Source organism: Zingiber officinale, chromosome 7A, assembly GCF_018446385.1.
Source record: "Zingiber officinale cultivar Zhangliang chromosome 7A, Zo_v1.1, whole genome shotgun sequence".
Classification (NCBI taxonomy): domain Eukaryota; kingdom Viridiplantae; phylum Streptophyta; class Magnoliopsida; order Zingiberales; family Zingiberaceae; genus Zingiber; species Zingiber officinale.
The window spans coordinates 88,247,489-88,262,825 of record NC_055998.1 but is presented as its reverse complement, the minus strand read 5'-3'; the positions used below and the strand labels follow the sequence as shown (position 1 = coordinate 88,262,825).

The 15,337-nt window shown below is 36.9% G+C and overlaps 1 pseudogene; it reads left to right on the top strand.

Annotated features, from left to right (window-relative positions):
• The first annotated feature begins 12,904 nt into the window (after positions 1-12,904).
• LOC122001727 lies at positions 12,905-14,240 on the top strand (annotated as a pseudogene).
• The last annotated feature ends 1,097 nt before the right edge of the window (positions 14,241-15,337 follow it).

Here is a 15,337-nt window from a genome sequence, read left to right as displayed (position 1 = left end):
CATATATACATAATATGGGTACCACAGTATCAGTAGGTCAAATCCACGGATCTAGGGTATACAGGTCCTCTATGGTATAACAACCTAGATCCTAAACCTATCCCCCTTCCATAGCATATGTACCAATAATATGCACAGATCAAAGCCACAAGGTCTAGGTACACGAATCATATATGATATACTAATAGAAATACACAATCCAGGCATGGCATAAAAACCTAAATATCAGATAATTTGGATACACATGCCAGAAACAAAAATCCAGAGCCTAATCCTAACCTCGGTAAAGCATGGTATGTCACTCTAGAAACTAAGATACTCATGGTAATAAAGTTCTCATGGCAACAAGATACTCATGGTAACAAATCACGAGATATAAGTACGGATACTTCACAGGTGACAAATCTAACATGCTATGGATATCAAACAGTGACATACCAAAGGCAAACATGTTCATTGCTTGTACTTATAAAATACTATGCATATCCAATGACAATATCACAAAAGATAAGTCAAGAGGTACCCACCTTCATACGCAGGTCGTATCAACCGTCCTCAACAAGTCCAAGAGATCGCATCCAACTCAAATCCTACAAATACAGGGTATTCAACAAAACTAAGGATCTATGATCAACATATCAACTATTAATCCCTCTAATCTGATCCAACCCTTTCCTTCACATCAATTTAATCCAAGAACACATAAACTAATGATCCACTTATCCAATCAAGTTCACTACCATCAACTACTAAGCATCATGAATCAACCTCAAAACTTACCCGAATTCAAGTGGGTTGCTGATAGCTCACCATCAAAGGATGACTTAAGATCGGAAGGTTGGCCGAAGCCAAGGATCGTCCACGAACAGCACAGCTAGAGCTACAATGGCTAACAACACCTACAAAGATTCCAAAACAAGTCACTCCTTGAAATCCTTATTCCACATCAATTGACATCAAAGCTGAATAACAACAATAACCTGTTCTCACCTCCTCTTCTTCTTCAACAGCTAGGAAGCCATGGATCGGGCAGAGTCAACAATAAACTGCCAACACAATGGTAGCTGGAACCAACCGAATACCCTTGCTCGGTCGACGATCCACTGGAGTAAAGGTAAGCCGGCGCTAGGGCACTCCTCAGAGGGTAACCAGTGACAGTGCTAGGGCATGAAGATCGGCCGTGATGGTCGGCTCTGGCAGCACAGAGGGAAAGGAGAGCGTCGGCGGTGATGTTGCTCAGCTAAGGCACGAGATACTAGCCGGAGACCAGTGCTCGGGAGAGGAAGAGAAGGAGAGGCCGGCGGTAGACTCCTGTAGCCGGCGGTGTCTCGCGAAGAAGGGGAAAGATGGCCGGCGTCGAAGAGAAGAGTCGGCACGTTCCTGACCTTCCCCAATTTAGGGCTCGACCTCGGCGGTGCTGAGACGTCTGCGGCGATGAGACAACGATAGGGGAAAAAGGCGATCGGCATTGCTCTCTTCCACCGGCGTCGGCTGTGGCAACGGAGGCGATCGGCGTCGTCGCTCGGCAAGGAGGAAAAGAAGAAGGAGAATCGGCTCTGCACGTGCACGGGGAGGAAAGAAAAGGAACAGCACAGTAACGGGGAGAAAAAAAAATAAATAAGGAAAAAGGAAAAATAGTAAAGGAAATAAAACTTTTCCTCGTTAAAACGGGGTAGTCTAAACAGACCTTTCCGGCCCTGTTTTTATCCCCGTTAACTCGTCCGCATGAGCTCTAAAAAATTTCGAAAAAATTCCCAGAAATTTCAAAAAATTCACTTATCTTTATTCGCCATTTTTTCCAGTATTTTACAGAAAGAGTAAGGGTCGACCGCCACCAAGGAAGAGAGGAGAGGAATGGAAGATGTATTCTTGTGAGGTGAGACACCTCTACCCTCTCTTTTATATTCCTTGATCTTGGCAAATAAGGAATGTTTTAAACATAATTAAAACTTCCTTATATTCTTTACCAATGTCCAAGAAGGAAAATTTAATTAAAACTTCCTTATAAACCTTTAATGGTCGGCCCCTACCTTATTCTCCAAGTAAGGAAAGATTTTAAACAAAAATTAAAATCTCTCTTTTAAAAATCCCTTTTGTGGATAGTTCTAAAAGGAATGTTTTATAAATTAAAATCTCTCTCTTTTAAATCCTTTTATGGATATCTATAAAAGGTAAGATTTAAAATAAAACATGGTTTCAAGAAAGGAAAATTTTATCAAAAAAATTAAAATCTTTCTTTCACATTATAGATAACTACAAATAAGAAAAGATTTCAAATCTCTCTTTTATTCCTTTGTAGAAAGCTATAAAAGGAAAGATTTTAAAAAGTTAAAACTCTCTTTTAAAACCAACATAAAAGGAAAGTTTTCAACAAAATAAAAACTTCCTTTTATTTCCTTTTATGACTGATCTAAAAAAATAAAGTTTTATATTAAAGTCATCCTTTTAAATCCTTTTAAAGGATCTCTATAAAAGGAAAGATTTTACAAAATAAAACTTCCTTTTGAATTCAATGTGGCCGGCCACCCTTGCTTGGGCTCTAAGCTAGGGCTGGCCATAACTTGAACTCATCTAACCTTAGTGTGGTCGGCCCTAGCTTGGGCTCCAAGCTTGGCTTGGCCAACCACCTTAAGGTGGGTAAGAAGTTGGGTTTGGGTGGATATAAAACTTTATAAATAAGAGGCTACAATAGGGACCAAGAGGAGGAATTGATTTTAGTCTCCCGATGAGCTTGAGCTTCCCGTGTTCACCCCGAACACTCAACTCAAATTCATCAATAATATCTCATTCCACTAAAGAATTATTATTACACTACCACACCAATCCCATATTACTATATGAGCTCCTTCTTATCATGAGTGTATTAGTCTCCCTGTGTTTAAGATATTGAATGTCCACTAATTAAATGAGTTACTGATAACTCACTTAATTAATATATATATCTAAGAGTAGTATCACTCAACCTTATCGTCATGTCGGACTAAGTCCACCTGCAGGATTTACATGACAATCCTTATGAGCTCCTCAAGGAGACATCATCAACATAGATTACTAGGACACAATTTCATTCTATAATCAACAACACACCATATAAATAATATCATTTTCCAACTTATCGGACCTATTGATTTAATGAGCTAAATCGCACCTTTTGATAAATCAAAGAAATAAATACTAAGTATATGTGTTTGTTATTATATCATGATTAAGAGTACACACTTCTATAATAACAGAGGTATTGTTCTTTTATATAGCCAGTATAAAAAGATACTACCTCAATTGGTCCTGCTCAATACACTCATAGTGTACTAGTGTAATTTATTAGTCAAGATAAACTAATACCCAATTACACTACATACAACCACTCCAATGGTTTGTCTCATTCCATCTTGGTTGTGAGCAACTGTTTATAATTTATAAGGATCTGATAACATGATCTTCTGTGTGTCTCCTCACACCATGTTACATACAATATAAATTAAATGGACAACTACACTTAGTATAAATATAGGCATTTGACCAATGTGATTCAAAAAGATAGACTTTTAGTATATACTTTGATAATTTAACGGTATTTATTTTAATGTACACCATATTTTCAGGAGAATACAATTGCATTTATGCATGTCCTTAGATTTTGTTAGAATAAATAATTATGTAAGGTTAATATTTTACACCTTATTTTATTCACTTTTTACAACTTTTTTATCGAACAACGTAGAAAAGTTTTTTAAATATCCAAATCACATATCCTAGTTTCAAAATTATCAAATCATATACTCAATTTCATGTTTACTACTGTTACTCTTCCCAATCGATTGTTACAATTATAGCAGTCGAATAGATTAATTTTATAGCTTTAAAAAAATATCCAATTGGTGTTCAAAAATGACTACTCTCAATATAATAGGTAAAATTAATATTTGAGAGTATTTATATAATCAGGAGAACTAGACGAACACATAAAAACTGGTTTTATGTCATTCCGAGTTCTCCAGTTCCATCAGTTCGTTTCGGTCAAAATCGATTGATAGACCTAGAGAACTCGGGATGACATTAAATTAGTTTATATATATTCATTTAGTTCTTCTAATTATATAAATACCCTCTAATATTAATTTAACCCGTTATACTGAGAGCAGTATTTTTTAAAATATTAATGTGTCTAGCCAAAATTATTATTCATTTAGCCAAAATTGGTTGATAAACCTAGAGGGCTCGAAATGACGTGAAATTATATCCTATGAGTCATTTAGTTCTTATAATTATATTCATGCCCTCAAATATCAATTTGACCTAATATATTGAGAGTGGTGATTTTTTTAACATGAAGGACATATTTATATTCAAAAAAATTTTACTTTTAATATCTTGGGTCAAATTGATGTTTGGGCATTTATATAATCAGGAGAACTAGATGAACATATAAGATATAGTTTTACATCATTCCGAGCTCTCTAAGTTTATCAACTGATTTTGGTTGAAACTCTTAAGAATCATTCAGTCAAAATCGGTTGATGAACTTAGATAGTTCGAAATAACGTGAAACAAAATTCGATGAGTTTGACTAGTTCTTATGATTATATTCATTTTCTAAAACTTCAATTTGATCAACTATATGTAAAGTAGTAATTTTTTGAACATGAATTAATTTCTTTTGGACATATTCATGTTAAGAAAAATCACTGTTCTCAATATAATTGATCAATTAATATTTGAGGGCATTTATATAATCAGGATAACTAGACGAATACATACAAACTGGTGTTATGTTATTCTGAGTTCTCTAGGTCCATCAGCCGATTTTGGCTGATGGACCTAAAGAGCTTGGAATGACATAAAATCAATTTCTATCGGTCGGTTGCCACCGCCACCATGGTCGATCGGTCGGTTGTCGCCGCCATCGCCAACCGGTCGGTTGTTGCCGCCACCAGCGGCCGTGATAACCAACTTTCATCGGCAAAGATCACAAAATATTTTTATTTTATAATAATATGAATTATATTTTTTATACAAAATAATAGACATCAAATAAAAAATAAAAAAAATATAATCATTCTTATAATAAAAAATTACATGATGTATATTACATTAAAAATTTGATTACATTACAAATTTGATTATATTATGTCTAACTAAACGAAGCCTTAGATCTAGCTATTTGTCTTTATAGATCCAGCATTAAATATATTTTTAAAATATTTTTTTTTAAATTAATAATAATACAATTTTAGTGTCTAAATAATTTTGTAAATATCTATAGCAACTGATGAACCAACCGGAGTGGCCACCGGCTCCGGAAGGAACTAGCCTTGGATCTCAACCTGCCGCCTCTGCCCGCAACGCTGGCCGGCTGGAGCAACGCGAAGACAAAGAAGTGCTGGGCCCTCCCTTCCCCGCCGCGAAGAAACCGCGGCTGCCGAGGCGAAGCAAATATAGATTAAACAATTGTAAACATGCAAGTTATCGACACGCACCGAACTCAATTATAAACATGCAAGATAACTAAAAAAGTCATCAACACGATGAGCCAACCAGTATAGATGGAACAAAAATCCAATCTGGTAAAATATTTTATAATTTAATTTGTTAGAAAATTTTAATTTAGAATTGTTTTCTAATTTATTTAAGAATTTTTAAATTTGGATATAATTCTATATCATATCAAATGTGGACTTGATTCATATTTGAATCACGTTAGGAATTTAGAGTTAATTTTTTCTTATTACTTTTTAAGTTTTTCGGATAAATCAAAATAAATAATAGAGGGCACTGTTATAAGATTTAAAATGAATTCAATTAAATTTGTCTAAATTCATCAATAGTTTTAATCACATTATGATCCTGCAAGCTTTATGCAACGTGTTCAAACTGGTTTCATTTGAAAATCTAGTGAAAAGAGGCCAAAAATATTATTAGAGGTATGACTATATCCTAGCTAAATAAAACACGACTGTGTCTTTGAGGCATGATCATACCTTGACTTCTTTCTTTCCAATCTCGCTCCAATATTGAATATGCTTTTTTTTTCTCCGAAAATGTCTTATCAATAAAAATAAAAAAAAAAGTAATTCTTCGAATTAAAAGAATGAAAGCAACGAAATCACATAGAAATAAGATATGCAAATACAAATTATATTCATGAAATACAACAAGATATATGTTAAACGATATTTAAAAACATGTCTAATTTATACACATCAATTATGCTTTCGATCGTGCACTTGCGGATTGCACACAACAAGATTTTGATACTATTGTCGGATATTGTGTCAAAATTAATATTGATTAAATCGTGATTTGAGTCATTTAGATTTCTTACTTTTTCTAAAAATTCCGTATTTTCTTTCCTTTCTTCCTTTCACTAATGCCTACTAATTCTCTACCAGAAACAATGAGTGCGAACAATGAAAATAGATTTTTAGGTGATTATGCCACACCCATTGCTAGAAAACTTAGGATATCTTAACTGAAGTTAGAGTTTTAAATGAACTTTTTAATATTTTCAATATGTCATATCAATATTATAAAATATTATTAAAACATTTATAATGGTTAGAACATTAGGTGAGCTTTTTGTAATCTAATTTATAACATGTTATATCAATTTCAACATAAAAGCAGATTTAAGTTTTTTCTGCTCTAGACTATAAATTTTAAATCTCATCTTTATCATGGTTCTAATTTATTTATTTATTTTTAATTTTACAAAGCTCTCTGAAATCGTAAGATGTCCTTAGATCCATGACGGCTAGACCTCCGATTAATGTTGAGAATTTTGAGCTCTATCGGTATTGATCGCTACGATTTAAAAGAAACAATTCAGAGGCCACCTTCACAATGACGTAGCCAGGTTGAATAATTATCTTGGGCTAAAAACATTGAGCCCAGTAAAGCTCAGCCCAGTGTAACCAGATTGAAGCCTAAAATTGTTAGGCTGCTTGCCTAATTGTATTACCCTGGACTAAAAATGCTGAGCCTAGCAAAGTTCAGCTCATCATAATCAAGTTGAGGACTAAAATTATTGGATTATTTGCTGAGCTGCACTGGACTGGAGCCCAGCAAAGCCCAGCCCTGTCTACGCCAGTGCCTTCACATGAAAGGGTTTATACCTGATATATATATATATATATATATATATATATATATATTATGTATGACAAGTAAGAAAGTGTTCATTTCAATGTAACACCATATTTTCAGGAGAATATAATTACATGCATACATGATGATGACAGAAAAAATAAATACGCCCAGCGCCTCATACATGGCCTTATATTTTGTGAGAAATAAATAACACCTTATTTTATTTACTTTTTATATATACATATATCGCAAATCTAGTCATGTATAAAGATAAAGATGCATCATTAAATATATTTTAAATTTTTTAGTTATATTTAAATTATTAATAATAAAATTTTAGTATCTAAATAATTTTCTAAACATCTATAGCAACGGATGAATTTGAACCCAACTCGTTTGGTGTGTACATTCTGAGCGGCCACCATCTCTAGAAGTACGACGTAGCCGATACTTAGGGGTGTAAATAAATCAAGTCGTTTATAAACTATTCGAAGTTCAATTCGATAAAAGTTTATTTTAACTCCTTTAATGAGATTAGTTAAGATAAACAAATCAAGCTTAAATTTCATAATATTCGGCTCGTTAACTCGTGAATATGTTCGTTAGTAAACTCATGAATCAACTTTTAAATGAAAAAATAATAATTTTGATATTAAATTTATAGATTTTGCACTTTACTTATGAAAAATATAGATAAATATATTAAATTTATTTATTAAAATAAAATTATAAATTTTAATAAAAATATTATAATTTTTCTAAATATATAATTTAATTTTTAATGAATATTTAAATTTATAAATTATATTTATTAAGTTCATTTAGACTCAATAAAAGTTTAAATAAATTCATAAGCCATGAATATATTTGTAAATAAAACTCAAGTTCAGTTCGATTATAAATGTGTTAAATTTAAATATTCAATAGTTTGACTTAACTCGACTCGACTACACCTTTACCAATGTTGAGCTACACTAGGCTTTAGCCTAATCAAGTAACTATTAGATTAATATGCAGTACAGTTCAATAATTTTTAGAGTTTAGAGTTAATAAATTGAGTCCAATGTAATCCTCTAAATATTGATGACTATCAATCCATCAATCACTACTACCGCTGTCGGCATTGTTTTTTTGCCATAAGTGACTGACTTTTTAAGTTCTTCAATAATAATATAATGAGTCAAATCATCTCTTAAAATGTAATCCAAGATAATTAAAAATCCGGACTAAGCCATTATCTAAAAAGAAACTTAGCCTTGGATCCCAAGTTCTCAACCTGTCAACAACGCAAAGATAAAGGGGGAAGATGAAGAGGTGCCGAGCGCACTGCCGTGAACAAGGGAGGTATAGGCGATGGCGTGGGGGAAGGGGAGCTTTGGGTTGACTTTGTTGATCAATTATCTGGAACGTTTGAAGAAGGCCGATTGCGTGCGGATAGTCGCCTTCTTGTCTGATTGGAGTGTGATTTGCGTGTTTACCATAAAAGATTAGTCTTTGCTTTGAGCATTTATAATGGTTGAAAATATTTTTCTTAAATATTTGTAGTATTTATTTCTATATCATTTTTTAAATATCCTAAATTTTACAATAAAATATTTCACCATCGAAATATTTATGAGTTCCACCTATCAAATATCTCATTTTTAAATATCTCCCATTTCATAATTAAATATTTCACCAATCAAATATTTATGGGTCTCATGACCATTTTATTAACTTACATTTGATTTTACATTTAAATAAAATTAGTATATATTTTTAATATACTTCGTCCATCATATATTCATAAATATTTTTTTAGTCAATATAATTATTTTAATATTAATATTTTATTTAAATGAAAACAATACAACATCAAACGTACACATTTAAAAAAAACTACAACATACAAGTTCAAATATTTCACAAAATCGAGTTCATATATAATAAATTAGTTATTTACTCATCATGATGACATATTTCCGAAATGCGTTCAACTAAATCATGACGAAACTGATGATGCACTTAAATATTACATAACCCGGAACTTCTTCAAATATATTTAGCAAATTCACTGGTTGAGCCATGATTTACTGTGATAGTATCTTGTTCTTCACGATCCTAAATCGATATTGCATGACCTTCATCCTCCACAATCATGTTGTATAAAATAATACACGTATACATGATTTCTTTGCATTTATCCATAAACCGATTGATTATGTCTGAAAGCTCGACGAGATGAAGCGGTGTGCAGGGTGGGTGGTGACTCTGAGGAAGACAAATAGTGACAGATCTGAGAAAACCAAAATAGATCCGGAAAAAACTCCGATGAAGAGTGCACCTCGACGAAGAAAACCATGGATCAATGCTCCCCTGGATGATCTCTCCTCTTGTACAATATGAGATCAACCAACAAAGCGTTAGTGACCTAAGACCGGGGTAGGAATCCCTAGCTAGGCCCTCCGACGCTCAAGTTAATTATCTCGTTGGAAGAAGGAAGAGGAAAAAGGAACAGTGAACTGAAGTGGAACTAGGGTTTGAGTGATGATGTTCATCCTACCTGTCCAGTGGAGAGGATTCCCCTTTTTATACCACTTCATATAACCTTCGCGGTCATGAGGTGGACCCCGATTTGTTAGAGTTTGTTAGGAGATGACGTTAGCACAACCTGCAATAATAGTTTAAGGAATCTTCTTTGTATCTCATATGTACCTTCCGTGTCATTTATTATACCTGCAGAAGTTTCTAAAAACTATTTCCTGTCAAACTAGCCAAGCTATCATATAATCACATATTATTATTATATTATTCATATATATTTGGTTAATCACTTAAGCTCATCCTATATGTATTAAGAATACTTTCTATTGCACTAATCTTGACTGGCTAGATTCAAGAGATCTAGTAAGTTTAAATGTCTTTATACTCGGTCGACTCTTCATACTCGATCGGACTTTTATTGTTAAGCATTTATGAGTACTTGCGCTCAGTCAACCTTTTCACAACCATGTGAGTATGGAACATCATAAGGCTATATACCTTTGTGGTCGGCCGATCCCTTAAGCTCGATCAGGATTTATCTACTGAGTGTATATGAACACTTATACTTGGTCGACCTCTATTCGGCTGGTAATATGTTAGAAACCATATAAGGCTAAATGACTTTATGCTTGGTTGGTCCTTCACGCTCGGTTGAGTTTTGCCTGCCGAGCATATACAAATATTTTCATTCGACCTGCCATTGCTCGGTCGATAATAGGCTTAAGGCCGCATAAGACTAAATGCTTTTATATTCGGCGGGTCACTTACTCTCGTCCGGTCTTAACCTATCGGGCGTATACGAACATTCTTGTTTGGTTGAACTTCTCTTGGTTGACCATATGTTACACAAGGCTAAGTGTTGTTGCACTCGAGCGACCCTTTATATTTGACCAGGCTTTGCCTATCTAATAGGAATGAACAGTCACACTCGGTCGACCTTTCTATGGTCGAGCGAGTGTTATAAGCTCTACAAGGCTATATCCCTTATGCCCGACCAGTCTTTTTAGACTCGCCCGAGATTCGTCTATAAACATTCACACTCAGTCGGCCTTTCTATGGCCGAACGAGTATTATAAGCTCTACAAGGCTATATCCCTTATGCCCGACCGACCTTTTTAGGCTCGGTCGAAAATTTCCTGTCAAGCATATATAAGAGCTTGCGCTCGATTGACCTTTTGTGTTCGACTGAACTTTGTCCATCGAGTGTATATAAATCTACGTACTTGACCGACTTTTGCCAGTTAAGTCTGTTTATATTATCGTAAAGAATCTACTCATTATGACCCATATCACACTCGATTGGCCTTTCTATGGTCGAACGAGTATTATAAGCTCTACAAGGCTATATCCCTTATGCTTGACCAGTCTTTTTAGGCTCGACCGGAATTTTCCTGTCAAAACGAGAACCGCCACATCAGCGCCCCCTAGAGCCGGTCCCACGGATATGGAGGGAGGTAAATGCAGGTACACAGCTGAAAGCGCATGGTCGAGATGCTAACCCCAGACAATGCTACTCCGAGGATCGAACCCTGGACCTCTCGACCACGAAACCATGCGCCCCCAGCTGTGCTACACCCTGGGGACTCGGAATTTTCCTATCAAGCATATATAAGAGCTTGCGCTCGGTCGACCTTTTGTGTTCGACCGAACTTTGTCCATTAAGTGTATATAAATCTACGTGCTTGACCGACTTTTGCCAGTTAAGCCTGTTTATATTAACGTAAAGGATCCACTCATTATGACCCATATCACCGATGTCACCCTGGACCTCTTATAATTGTCCAACGGGCCTGGAGTACCCCAAATGCCCGCTCGACATCTTTTCTTGCAGTCTATTATCTTTCCTTAAATTTCATTCTTTTCAGATCCTGAGGGCAGGAAAAACTCTTGACGAAAGTGGTCCATTCCGGATATATACCATTTGTTAGGTAATACCCTTTTGTATATTGTGTACCGTTCACAATAAAGTTAACTTCCGGTGCATTTCCTTTCAAGACATCATTAAAAATAGGTAATTCATTAAGCACATTGATGTCATTGCGAGATCCAGCAACTCCAAAAAATGCATGCCATATCTATAAATCGACAGATGCGATTGCCTCAAGCACAATTGTTGGATAGCAATGATCACCTCGTGTGTACTGTGTCCTTCACGTAATCGGACAATTTTTCCAAGTCCAATGCATGCAATCAAGACTTCTTAACATCCTAGGGAAATCATGCTTTTGTTCATGCATTTCAAGCAAATGAGTGATGTCAATTGCATTATGTTTTCTTAAGTACTCACCTCCGTATATTTGTATCACGCATTGGCAAAACTTGGACAAGCATTCGAGGGCAGTTGTTTCACCCATTCGCAGGTACTCGTCAAATTGATCGGCGGAACCTCCATAAGCCAATTGACGGATAGCCACCGTGCATTTTTGAAGCGACGATAGACCTTTTCTCCTTGCTACATCTTCCCTCCATTTAAAAAATCCACTAGGATGATTTCAGTGATTATGCGCAAAAATAACTTTTTTCTCATTTAGAATTATCTTCGGAACATATCATCGGTATACACCAGCTCAATACAGAAATAATCATTGACAAGTTGAGTGTGTCTAGCTTCACATTCTCTATTAATTGTTCTTCTTCTTTGTGTACTCCCATGGTAATCTTACACGAATTCAACCACTCTAAATTAATTGCGCACTACCATTATGAATAACGCTTCATCAGGATCTAATATTATAGAGCTCGTTGTGTTTTTAGGAATATTACGACGAACTTGAAAATTTTCTTTATTAGAATTTTTATCGATATTTTAATAGTTGAATAAATTTCTAAAATAATGATTAAAGTTGTTATATATTTCTCTCTAAATTTTTGATATACAATAAATATGAAATTGATAGAAATAAATAAAATAAATGAGGTATATATAAAGGAAAAAATGAACATTGTCCCACGTTTGACACAAATGAACGTTCATTAGTATCCCGTCTTTTTTTTTTCTAACGTCTATTTTTCATTTATTTTTCTAAGGTTCGTTTTTTGATGCTTTTTTCTTCTAATGTTTGTTTTTTCGAACGTTCGATTTTATTTTTTTTAACATTCATTTTTTTATTTTTCCGGTTTAATTATTTTTTTTTAAAAATTGGTAGCACACTATTTTAGTGGACTCAAGATTTTTATTCACTCAATAAATATACCCCTTCAATGGGGATATCAATTAAAAACTGCTTTCACTGTGTTTACATGTTGAATTATACTCATTTAAATAATTTAAATAGAGTATAATTCAGCCAATTCCCATTCCATTTCGTCACTGCCTTCCTCAGTTGAACGTCGGCATGAGTTGGTGGTGGGCGGGCGCCATTGGCGCGGTGAGGAAGAAGCTGGACGACGACTCCGCCTCCTTCCCCCTGGGGTTCAAGTTCGAGAGCGTCGCCCTCGTCATCGGCGCCACCGGAATCGTCGGTTCTTCCCTCGTTGACATTCTCCCGCTCTCCTACACACCCGGCGGCCCTTGGAAGGTCTACGCTGTCTCCCGCCGCCCGACCAACCCTACTCTCCTCCCAGCCTCCGACGCCGACGACGCCGCCCTGCCCGCCCACTACGTCCAGTGCGATGTCCTCGACTCCGAAGACGCCTCCGCTAAGCTCTCCCCGCTCACCGATGTGACTCACATCTTCTACGTGACCTGGGCAAATCGCACCGTCGAGGCCGAGAACCGCACCGTCAACGCGACGATGCTCCGTAACGTCCTTGCCGCCGTTGTCCCCTCCGCCCCCAACCTCCGTCACGTCTGCCTGCAGACGGGGCGCAAGCACTACGCCGTCCCCTTCGAATCCCTAGGGAAAGTACCCGCTCATGAACCGCCCTTCAGCGAGGACCTCCCTCGTCTCCCCGTCCCCAACTTCTACTACGACCAGGAAGACGTCCTGTTCGACGAATTGTCCAAGAGGAAGGGCGGCTTGACCTGGTCGATCCATCGCCCCACCACCATCTTCGGCTTCTCCCCCACCAGCCTCATGAACCTAATCGGCACTCTGCGTCTACGCGGCGATATGCCGGAAGGAAGGGACGCCGCTGCGGTGGCCGGGAAGCCAGATCACATGGGACGGGTTCAGCGACGCGTCGGACGCGGATCTGATCGCGGAGCAGCAGATCTGGGCGGCCGTCGACCCCTACGCGAGGAACGAGTCGTTCAACTGCAGCAACGGGGACGTGTTCAAGTGGAAGCATCTGTGGGCGGCGCTGGCGGAGCAGTTCGGGGTGGAGGCGGTGGGGTACCAGGAGGACGCGGAGCGGTTCTCGCTGGAGGAGGCGATGAAGGGCAAGGAGGCGCTGTGGGCGGACATCGTGGCAGAACACGATCTGGTGCCGACGAAGCTGGACGAGGTGGCTACCTGGTGGTTCGCCGACGTGGTGCTGGGCGCCCCGATGGAGCACCTCGACAGCATGAACAAGAGCAAGGAGCACGGCTTCTTTGGGTTCCGCAACACCGTCACTTCCTTCAATTCTTGGATCGAGAAGATGAGGGCCTTCAAGATCGTCCCCTGATTTCCTTTCCTTTTCCGATCTCGATCATCTTCCTTGCGTTGGTGTTCATATTTTAAAAAATAAATCTCGTTCAAATTCGAAATCATCGTGGTTCTTGGTCGATCGTTGCCAATTTGGGCCAAGCGAGGGATTGATTTCCTTGCTTGTGTATAAAAGGCCCGATCTATAAACTTGCTCCAATCATTTTCCTTAAAATAAAAAACATAAATGCACTATTAAAATATTTTTAAAAAATATTTTTAAATTTATTTTTAGAATAATAAGAATAAAGATTTAGTGATTAAATAATTTTCCAAATCTATATAGCACTGGATGGAATTTGACTCAACCCGCTCTGTGTGTACGTTTGGAGACGCGCCGTCGCCGCTTGCAGGTGGCAAAGGAACGCTCGGAAGGCCGGAGAGGTATTCTGAGAAATTGCAAGCAATCGATCTAGGGTTTCTTTTCAAGGAGCTTTCCGACCTCCCTTGGTTGTAGGAAGCAAAGGTAGAGTGCCTGTACTCTTTGATACTTTCCGATTGTCGCCATCGGCCTCTTTCCGCTCTTGTTTATATCTCCAGAATTGTTTTCCCCCCATTTGCTTGTGTATTAGTGTCATATTTAGATTAGGACTATGTTGGAATCTCCGACTTGTTTTTGTTTGTTTGGTAGTGGGCGTCGGAGGTGATCACGATGGATCCGCGCACTAAGTTGGTTTAGGGGGAACTTGAGGAGATGTTTCGCCTCTTTGGATTATCTCTGTTAATTTCTGGGTTTTACGCATTTTGGAGGTTTTTGTTTGTTTGCTCTTTCTTTTTTTTTTACTCGAATGTTAGTTCTTCTTTTTTATCATGTTATAGTTTGACTGTTCATTGAGTAGGTGTTGACTGATACATCTGTCTATCTTTCGAGGAACTAGGTTTTTATGCTGTGGGCTTTGTTGCTAAAGATCTTTCCTTTTCCTGTGTGGAAATTGTAGAATCCTCTAATTCTATAGGTTATTAGTTACCTTGCAAGTTATTGCCACCGTGAATTTGATCTGTGTGAGATAAAAGCGATTTTTTTTTTTATGTTTATTTCTTTCCTCATGCAGGTCACAAATTGTGGGAGGATCATACCTGTACTCTGTTGCTTAATTTATTACTGAATTGTTAACGTTTAGTATTGTACAAAAAGATAATATCTTCCTTGCAAGTTTGTA